This window comes from Tinamus guttatus, unplaced genomic scaffold (genome assembly GCF_059628265.1).
Source record: "Tinamus guttatus ecotype Peru unplaced genomic scaffold, ASM5962826v1 Tinamus_guttatus_pri_ptg000515l, whole genome shotgun sequence".
NCBI lineage: Eukaryota > Metazoa > Chordata > Aves > Tinamiformes > Tinamidae > Tinamus > Tinamus guttatus.
In genome coordinates this window covers 1,123,598-1,134,135 of record NW_028289049.1, presented here as the reverse complement: position 1 = coordinate 1,134,135, position 10,538 = coordinate 1,123,598, and the positions used below count along the sequence as shown (strand labels likewise).

General features: G+C 57.6%; 1 pseudogene across 1 annotated transcript; it reads right to left on the bottom strand.

The window, feature by feature from the left end:
• Nucleotides 1–5,593: 5,593 nt before the first annotated feature.
• On the bottom strand, nucleotides 5,594–10,531 carry LOC148592819 (phospholipid transfer protein C2CD2L-like; annotated as a pseudogene). Its single transcript, XR_015913888.1, has 7 exons — nucleotides 10,480–10,531; nucleotides 9,214–9,341; nucleotides 8,937–9,108; nucleotides 8,119–8,220; nucleotides 7,431–7,564; nucleotides 6,706–6,988; nucleotides 5,594–6,024 (listed from the first exon to the last, which is right to left on the bottom strand). The product of XR_015913888.1 is annotated as a phospholipid transfer protein C2CD2L-like (transcript).
• Nucleotides 10,532–10,538: the final 7 nt, after the last annotated feature.

Below are 10,538 nucleotides of genomic sequence, written 5' to 3'. Positions count from 1 at the left end.
GCGCATGCGCGTTTCCAGCCTAAGTTTAGCGCATGCGCAGTTTGGGGACTAAGACGTGCGCATGCGCTATAGCCTCCCGGTGAAGCGCATGCGTACTGGATGGCGATTGTTGCGCGTGCGTAGTGGCGTTGTCGCCCCGCGCATGCGCAGAGCTGCCTAAGGACAGCGCATGCGCTCGCCACATGCCAATACTGCGCATGCGCAGTGAGCACGTAGCAGCCGAGTCTATTGCGCATGCGCCTCCACATTTGTGCGGCGCATGCTCCATTGAAAATTAGTGAGGCGCATGCGTATGGCCTCACTATTTTTGCGCATGCGTATTGCAACCTCCTGCAACGCATGCGCTTTTCTTCGCTAAATTCAGCGCATGCGTTCTCACCGTCTTCCCTGGCGCATGCGCGTATAACGACAAAGTGAGCGCATGCGCCATAGCCTCCTAGTCGAGCGCATGCGTTCTGAGTGGCGACTTGTGCGCGTGCGCAGTGGTGTGGCTGCTCCGCGCACGCGCGTCGTTGGCTTAAAGACAGCGCATGTGCCCTCACGATGACTGCTTTACACATGCGCACTGAAAGCGTAGTGGATGAGTGTATTGCGCATGCGCCCTGGAATATCAGTGGCACGCATGCGTTTTGGCTCGCGATTTCTGCGCATACTCTGGAAGGCGGGGGTTGAGGCTCAGGGGTGCGCATGCGTGCTGCTAAATTTTACGCATGGTCCGTACTTGTCCTCCTCTGCGCACGCGCACTCGCTTGCCGGCTGAGTGATGGGTTCGGTCCCCGCGTGTTTTCCCCGCTCCATAGAGCCGGGCTGCGCATACAGACTGCAGTCCCTTCGGCGTCTGTGGCGGGCGGGTGCGGGCTGTGGTCTCTGCCCCGCCCCACTCTCCCCCCCCCCAGTGCCACGTTCACGCTGCATCGACATCTCGTACACATATACATGCCCAACCTATCATGAAAGAGCCATTTTCTTCAAACCGGGCTTGAATTAGCATTTTTCCATTGAGTTTTTTTTTTTTTTTTTTGGTGTGTGTGTGTGTGTTCCCAGAGGCTTATGTATGACGTCTGCTTGTGATTGCTACCTGGAAAATACGCCTAGCGTCGACGCGCCATTTGCACTACTGGTCTTTGTATACGCGAGAGAATCACTTAGCCTGGCGAGCCACAGCTCGTACGGCGGTCCTTACCGTTGCAGGACCGACTTTGTGTCACCAGGTGGCAGCAGGGCGCGCGGCGGAGCGCCCTGCAGCGGCGGTGCCGCTTCCCCTTTGCAGTGCGCGTTGTTGGACACGCGGTGGCAGCAGAGAGAGCGCTGGAGCTCTGCGCATGCGCGGCCCGTCCTATGCTGCACTGCGCTTTTTTGCACACCAGGGGGCAGGAGAGTTCACGACGACCCGTAGTGCGCATGCGCATTCACCCACTCTTCTTGCGCATGCGTAGATAGGCCCCCGCCGTCCCGAGACTTGTGCGCATGCGGGGGGGGTGGGGGTGCGGCTTCCCCCTCTTCAAGCTTCCCCGTTCAGCTTCGGCGAACTCCAGAGGTTCCGGGCGTTGCAGAGGCTGTTTGTGTTTTTGTTAATAACACCAAGGGCTCAAGGCCGTGCTTTATTAAGATATGGATATCCTAACGAAGGCAGCTTCTCCAAACGCCGGCCAAATTTGTCACCCCCCCCCTCCCCCCCCCCCCCCGCGCTTGCCGTTGCCAGGGGCTTTCAGACCAACGGCGACGCACTGGTGGCAGAACGCGCATGCGCATGCCCCTTACGCTGCAGTTCCGAATTTCCGACACCGGGGGCGACAGTGAGGGCGCCAGAGCACACGGCGCATGCGCCAAAGAAGGCTGTTGCGCGCATGCGTACTGCCGTTTCCCTCTGGTGCACGCGCACTACGGTCTCCGTGCCGCGCATGCTCCCTGGCACCCAGCGCGGCGCACGCGCCCCAGCACCCGCCCAGCGACGTCCTCTAGCGGCAGGAGCGGAGGCCGGGCCACGTTCCAGCAGCTCCGCCCTTTTCCTGTGTCGCGTCCCCCGCACGGCGCTAGGACAGTGTGAAAACAGCACCCACCCTTGTCCCCCCCTTTCACAGAGATGCGCACACATCTCCCCTGTACCTGCCTTGAAGCAGGCAGCGCCTGAAGGCTGCAGCAGCAGCTTTCCTCTGCTCAGTGTGAAATACAGTGCCAATTTATTTATTAAATATGCAAAATAAAATTAACCACACAAATACAATAAAGATGCCAGCAGCCGCCGTGCCCTTGGCTCATGCACTGTAGACCCATGTACCTATCTATTTCTAAAAACAGTGGCTGACCGTGGCAACACCGCAGCTCCAGGTCTGGCCTTCTTAGAAGCCAGAGCTTCTCTTCTTACACCGTGGTAGGCAGGATGTGAGACATGAGATGAGGTTTGCAACTTCCTGGTCATTTAATAAGTTAATAGGTTCAGCCATTACACAGCAATGGAATTCTTCAGAAACATTTAGACAGGTGCTCAATTTCATTCTTTTAGCCTGTAATTAAGTTTGTTTTTTAAACTGTCCTCTTGTAAGAAGCTAAACAGTTCCTATCCTTTTCTCTAAACACTCTGGGGTTAAAAGAACCTGCCCCGAGAGAAGGCATCAAGTACAAAAGAGCACGAACGTGTGGAGCGCGGGTATTTGGTCTCGTACAGATGAGGAAGGCTGCAGAAAAGCAGTCACGCCTCTCAAGGGAGCTGTGGTCCAACAAAGACCTTATCCTTTTCCTGCCGCCACTGAGGTTACTACTCCAGTTGTGATCCAGGGGGAGCCAGGACGGAACAGGGCCAAAGCCTCCGGTGCTCACGAACAGCAGCCACCCGGCGCTGAAGTGTTTCAAGAGCTGCCCCGAAACCATCTCTCCGTTGCATGAGCAAAGAGGGGACTGAGAGGCCCTCTCTCCAGCAGCAACATTGCTAAAGACACAAAGGAGACCCGAAACTTTCCTACGCACCCGTTTTCTGGGCTGGAGCCAGAGCACAGCTCGTGCTCCCTGGTATCCATCTGAAGTTTTCCTGATGCTCCTCTCTGCTGACAGATCCTTCCAGATTTGTGCTCTTACTGACTCCTCTCCAGGCCTCCTCCTGCACTTCAGTTGTACATGGCATGATGGGTGCAGCAGGTGCAAAGGTTGGCTCTTCTCTTTCAGGCCCATCTCCGGTACGGTCCATGTCAGTGTGTTCTGAGGACTCCGCAGACGCTACTGATGCCATTCGCTTTCTCAGCCCCCTCCCACCGCGAGCAGGACAGGCCTCCACAGAGCCCGCTCTCTTGGCAAGCACAACTGCATGTGCGCTCAGCGTGTCCCCCCGGCCCTTCGAACTTCCCCTGCAAACATCAGGCCTCTCTCAAACATCCAGCACCCTGAAGCCTGTCGCCCCCCTAAAACACTGAGGCCTTTGCAGGGCCCTTCATTCGTGCGCAGGCTTCGCTTGCCTCAGCGCAAGACCCCTGTCAGGTGGGTGCCACGGGCTTTTTTGTCAGGGAGTTTCCTGACAGCCTCTCCCAAGTGCGGGTACATGGTATGTCCAGACAGAAACATACGTACAAGAGTTCAGCTAGAGACATCTCTTTTCTTAGAGAAGCAAAAATACACCCTACGAGTAAATCCCGGTAACTGTTCATCCAAAACGGGGGGAAGGAAAGTTTACTTTGTCTTCATTTAGCCGCCAAAATCAATTCCACTCCATCTGCAGAAGTGCCCAAGAGCCAGGAAACTGGGAACAAATTCAGCGTGTGCTGTGAATCTCGCACATATGTCGTGGGAATCAATGGTTTAACACCGCTTCAAAAAGAACCGGTGTCTCCCGAGGTTTGCGACAAGCTCTAGTTTTGGTTTTCCTTCTAGGTCTCATTTTGCCTTTGTCCTCTGAGACAGACCAAAACATTCTGCTTACGAGCAAGGTATGTGCTTGTGAGACACCAACCCTGCTAACATTTTCCATGTGAGATTCTTATGAAAGAGAACTACTGTCGCTATCCCTGGCAGCTCTTGCGACGTGCTCAAATCTAAAACTGAGCGTCAGATACGCACGTGTGAGCTCTGGATAAGCACCAGCACCTGCTGCACATGCTGAGACAGCTCACCCTGCTCATGGATTATAGGAAAAGGAAAAAACCCTTGAATTTCAATGACAAAAGGCTAGATGCTAAAGCCCTAACTGGAGAGCTGCTGGCACCTCATAAAGTTCTCTTCAAGACAGGCAAGCATTTCCAAGGCAAGGTCTCATAGCCACGCCACTAGAGAGGCAGCACCACTCGGGTTCCGTGCAAGGCCGCCTCAAAATCTATCGAAGCAGAACAGCAAATTCAAGTAGTGGCAGCCACTTTTTCAACTGGTCACATCCTACCTGAGCACTGATGACACTGGCAGTCTTGAGAGCAGAGCAGCAGATTCCAGGCAGGCCTTGGGGAGCTCTTCTGTCTAATGTTCTCCCTTTCGCCCTGTTCTTGGAAGCCTGAACATTGCACAGCAGAGAGAGCTTCTGTTCAAACCGCTTGCTCCTATGAGATGCAAGGACACTCCCAAGCGCTGTGTTGACGCTGCTCCAACAGGACCTCAGGGGATGTTGAGCACGGCTGCTGCGGGTGAAAGCACGCAGCGGGAAGGGAAAAGCCTCCCCGTACACAAGCCCTTGATTTTCCTCGGTGCAGCTCTCCCTCCAGAAAAAGCCATCACGAACACAACACCCTGCTTGAGCAGGGTGGTTCCGCCTCACTGGACTAGTGATCCAAACAGGTTCCGTCTGCTGCAGGAAGCACTTCTGCCAGTGAAAGCACGTAAACCCTTGCCTCCTTCCACCCTCTGGCTTCGAGTCACACAGCAAGCTGCCCTTCGGCCAGCATCGCCACATGCCTCGCGATGCCTTCCCGCGCGCAACGCAGGTTGTCAGCATTCAAACTGCTGGAGTGCAAGGCCAGCACTGCATGAGCCCCAGAGCCTGTCAACACCTACCCAGGGAGCCCCCAGCAACGCTCCACAGCACGTCTAAGGGAAGAGGTCCCACTCGCACCGGGCGGCTGGTACGCACATGGAGCACGGCTCCTTCCCTGTTCCTGAATGCTGGTGCAGAGCAGTGTCCGAGTGTGGCAGCACTTAGAGCAGTCCCCACAAGTTCCTGCACAGGCTTGGTCTTCTGTAGCATCTCGCCTCGTGCTGTAGGCCTCCCTCTTCCCAGAGGCTCCTCACTTCACCAGGACAGAACGCAGGCATCTCCCAGCACTCTCTGATCCAGAGAGCGTTCCCAGCGCAGCTCTCGCTGCTGACAGCCCACAAATACCCAGCCCCACAGCACGTCACACCTCAGTCAGGGCACGGCGCCTGCACCTGGCAGAACTGCTGCCGACCGGGCTGCCAGGGACTGCGCCCTTCTCCCTCCCGGGAGGGTCAGAGAGGGCTGCGGTCCACACCTCTGGGAAAGAGGGCTCTCCTGGTGCTTTCCCAAAGGTGAAACGTGGGGCTGTCACACAGGCGGTCCCATCCCTTTCCAGCAGGGCTCCGAGGAAGCTAAGCTGAAAGTGCTTCTGCAGCTCTGGGCCCCGCAGGCCCTTGCACAGGCCAGCTGCATTTCTCGAAGGAGCACACGGGGTCACAACCGTCAGAGACGGCAGGGAGCAGCCTAAGCCCCAGCTTTTCCAGACCTCTGCTGCCCACGCAGTGTGACGCACAGGGGATGTCTTCCCTCAACCAACGCTGCAAGAAACTGGACTGTAGGTCACAGACACCGTGGAGCGGGAAGACGAGAGACAAGAAAAGGGTTTCTGCGCAGTCTTTCTGCCCAGCCTTTCCCTCCTTCAGTTCCCACCTGGTGGCGTGCTGTCGCCAGCTTTAGGCTTGGGTTTCGACTTGAAGGAGAAGCGCTTGATGAGGCGGCAGGAGAAGCTGCAGCTTTCGTCCTCGCGGCAGAGCTGGCGCTGACGTTAGACAGGTCATCGTGCGACTGGCTCAGGCCCGCTTCCTTCTGCTTGCTCCTTCTCCGGAAGATGAGCTTGGTGCCGCTCCGGAGAAAGCCAACTGCAGCGACAGAGGCAGAAGGTCAGGGAGCGAGTTACAAGTTCTGTAACTTTGTAGCCTGCTGCAAGCGCCAGGGCTGCAAGCAAAAAGATCCAAGGCCTTTGGCCTGCCTAAGTGACAGTCACTACCAGAGAGTCCAGAGCAGGACCTCAAGCAGGGCACAGCTGCTCCACTCCTTATGGAGGGAAGGAACAGGGACATCCTACGGCCGTCTTGCCGGGCAGAGGTGCTGGCTACTGGGCTGCTAACAAAGGCCGCAGTGAAGAAACAGGGCGGGCGCTTACGCCTGCACCATCCACTTGGTTCAACATCCCGTTCTGTGCCCGTGCGGTGGAATTCAGGAGAGAGAGGAACCCTTCCTCCAAGATGTGAGCATACATGCCTGATCAGCGCATCAGAGGCCCGAGAGTCCGAACAGCCTCTTGGGAACATGCAAGCTGTAAAAAGTCTCCATCCGATGGAGCACAGAAACCCTCTGACCCTCAAGGAAGTGGACACCCTCCAACAGAGACATCTGGAACCATCCCGAAGAGGACAGCAAGAGCAAGATGGGCTCTTCTTGGGCTCTGCTGCAGGCCATCATCACTGAGCCAAAGGTGGGAGAAGACCCACCCTTAAGCAGCCCACTCAGGCAGCGCTTCACCTTCGAGCACAACGGGCTGCCCAATAGCTCATCCTCACCTTTGTGATCCTTCAAGCTCCTGGTCTCGAGAGCTCCCGTGGAGCCAGTTTCAGACTCTACATCTTCCACTGACGGCCTCTCGGAGATGTCCGATCGCGTTGTCTCATCCAGCTCCTGGCTGGCCCTTTGTCCTGACAGCGATGCTTCCAACCGCTGGGACGACTCGGTAGGACCGTGCTCCAGGTCAGCTGCACCTGCTGCTACAGGATCCCCGTACGCCGCGGCCTCCAGGGAGGCAGCATAACCCAGAGAAAGGGCCATTTCATCCTGGGCAATGGGTACCTGGAAGGGATTCAAGGACAGACCAAAGGAAGCCAGGGCCTCACGGAGCAAAATCATCCGCTTTTTTCCATACACACCTACGGACAGATTGTCCTGTTGAGCTCCTCAGCACTAAAAAGCATGGAGGCACAGCCTCTCCCATTGCGTGGAAGCATCCTGGAACGTACCAGATTCCACAGTCTCCCACACCTGATCCCATAAGCAAGCCCCACAATAACTCCTTAGACTCTCTACAGCTGTACTGCACAAGAGCCGAGTACCTTTGCCACCCGCCAGAAAGCAGCGACAAGCAGCAGGGAAGCAGAATGATTCTGCAGAGCAAGTCTTCTGGGCAGGGGCGCACGTGCCCAACGCTGCTCCTGAGGGCAGGGGCTGCGTTCAGCAGCACATCCTTAGAGACAATGACTCAGACCGGAGATGGAGCTCCCACAGTGCCAGTTACCTTGGAAACTCCTGAGATGATTAGCGTGCTCCGTTTTGTTGGGGTCTTCTTGGCGGGCTTGTTATTTGCCTCGGTCAGCTGCCGGATCGCTGTCTCAGCCACCGGATCCAAGCCATTGGGCATGTGGCTGTCCCCTGAGCACGAGATGAATACAAACAGCACCCTTCAGCAGCAGCAGAGGTCACTTGCCGAGCGCAGAGCTTGTAGTTGCCCATTACATGTGCTAGACGGTAGAGAACAGCACTTTCTCGACTCGTGGGAATGAGCAGAAAGCAGGAAGCTCCGCAGAGCTCTCAGCTCTTCCAGACATATCTTTGCTATCCACCCTGCCCCAGACCTCCCAGATGTTAGGCAGCCTCTGCTGCAAACTGTCAAAGCAGCCCCAGCACAGTGCCCGAGAGAGAATCTGCAAGCCAAGTGTGCAGCCAGTGAAGCTCACTGCCTCCACACGGCTCACGGCTCTTCTTGGCAAGCAAGGGAACATCCCGAGTCAGGCACTGGAGAGCCAAGGGGGAATATAACTCCTCTCCCCTCTCTGCTCAGGCCCTTGGACATTCTCTTCCCCAGCTGCAGGCGAGTTAGGTCATCCGCACAGGGACCTGGGCAAGGTGCCTTACCAATCCCGTCGGCAAGAAAGACTAAGGAACATCACTGCTCCAGTAAGACCATTAGTCTTCCAAGCACTTACAGCTACCACTGGATACGGCGCTGCGAGGACAGCTGCTCTCCAAAAGCACTGTCGCCGTCTTCTCAGTCACTTCCACCTTGGATGGTGACCTTGATGGTGAATCTCCTTGCAGGAGGCAGAGACACAAGATTAGCAGCAGGCAGACACGAAGCCTAGGCAGGGTCACCACCTTATGAAGGGAAAGTCACACTGCCTCGAGCACGTACAGCGAGCCTGCAGCGCCTGACTCCACGTGGCTTCCTCGTAGCAAGGAAACAGTAAGGCGCCTACTGGGTTATGACACATTAAGGACCCCAGCACAAGGCCCCGTTCCTGCTGCTCCCCAGACCCATCCCACAGAGCAGCCAGCGTCACATTCACCAGGCTCTCGGACCGCCAGCACCAACAGCCGTGACTCAGCAGCCTCAGCGCGCTTTCAGCCCGCAGGCAGTACACAGAGCACAAGTGCTTCGGAGCAGCAGCACGACGACTAAGAGCAGCACAGCGTTCAGCGCAGCAGCTGAGCGGAGCGGCTCTGCAGCAGCATACACAAAACGAGAGCGAGGGCCTCCTGCCACCACGGGATGTCAGAGATGCTCCCCCCTTCACGGCTCTCCCCAGACATCATGCTACAACAACGATGCTCACGTGCCAACCCAGAGGGCAAAAGTACTGCCCACCCAAGCACTGCTTAAGAGGCAAGTCAGCAGCAACTGCACCACACGACGGCGATGCAGTCTGGCTACTGCCCAAGCGGTAGTCTTGGGCAATCCCCAGCTGATTCGGTGTCCCCCCTGAGGCACCACCTGGGCAAGATGCCTGTTCTAGGGCAGCCTTACCCAGTTTGCAGTCTGTCTTGGGCCGGGACTGAATTGTGGTGACAGTAGTCACGATGGTGCCATCGGGCATGATGGTCCGGTCCATCTCAGCCTTCTTGGTGGGGGTGATGCTCGTACGCAGAGATGAGGCATGCTGAGCAGTCAGAGATGCAGGAGACTCCTGATAGAGCAGCTGCAGAGAGTAAACCGGAATCCAGATGAGGCTCTCCTCCCAGGAGGAAAGGCAGGCAGGACGGATGGCAAGAGCTACTGCTCAGGGCTTTCAGTACTGCCTCACCTCCAGCGCAATCGTAGCTTCAGCTGCCAGCGACTGCCCCGCTCCCGGCGCCAGCGAGCAGACCTGTCTCCCAGACAGCCATTTGCCCAAGGAGTCCAGGAAGAGCGCAGCGTGTGCCAACAGCACATCTGTGAGGGCGAAAGGGAAAAGGGAACACACTGCACAACCTCGGCACCTCTGCCAAAGTCCCCTTGCCTCTGGGAAGTAACCCCGTGGGCCAACAGAGCACATCCGCAAGGCTCCAGCAGTGCCCACGTTCAGCAGCAGCCCCTCAGCCCTGCTCTGCCCCGCCAGCGCTCCAACCCCGGCGCGCATCCGTTCTCTCCCCGCTCCACGGCCCGGGCCGCCGCTCCCGCCCACCGCAGGCTCGGGTCCTGCCCTGCCCGGCCCCGGGGAGCTGCCCCGTCCTGGTGCGCCCTGAGCACCCCCAGCCCCGAGCGCACACCCCCTGCCCCGCTCACCTCCTCCGGCGCTGGCCTCAGCCACGGCCCGGCCCGGCCCCAGGGCCCGCAGCTGCTGCCCGTCACCGAGCGGGACGGGAGAAGGGCCACGAGCCCCATCAGGGACAGCTGGGGGGGCCTGGGCAGCAGAGCCCCCCCCCCGCCGCAGCTCGCTGGAGGTGCCGGGCAGAGCCCTGGCCCGGGCACAGGGACAAAGGGGCAGTCAGGTGTGGGCAGCGCCATCAGCCCCTTTGTCCCGCAGGAGAGGACAACCCCGGCAAGGCCTGGGGGCAACACAGGCACGGCCCTGTTCCCACAAAAGGGCTGCCCTGGGACCCACCTGCACCTGGTCATTATCTCATCACAAACATCCTCGCACAAAAGCGGAGCAGTTGACCTCATCCCGATTCGACTAGGGTTTCAAATTAACCCTTGGCTTTCAGAGCCGGCGCTGGTTTCTCCTTGAATGTAGCCGGTGTGCAGTAGAGAACCCACAGCCTGGGACACCACCTGAGAAGACTCCTCGAGGTTAAGGAACCTCTCCCATCTTCTTGGTGTTGCCAAAGTCTTTTCTAAAGAAATTAAGTACACCTGCCTGCGAGTAGTTGTGATTAAATACAATTAAGTACTTATTAATTAAGTGCAATTAAGTACAACCGCAAAAAGCAGTAATCACAGCCTGAAGCTGCTCCTATTAGCAAAAGCCTCGGGAGCGGAGGAACGCGACCGCCCCCACCCGGTTAGCCTCCTGCGCGGGGCTGCCGCGCGCTCCTCACCCGGAAGAGCCGCCCGCCAGTTCCGCTTCCCAAGTGGCCGCCGCCCTCACCTTGAATGGCTGCCGGCGGCCACCTTCTCTTCCGGCGCGTCCCTGACGTCATCCAAAGG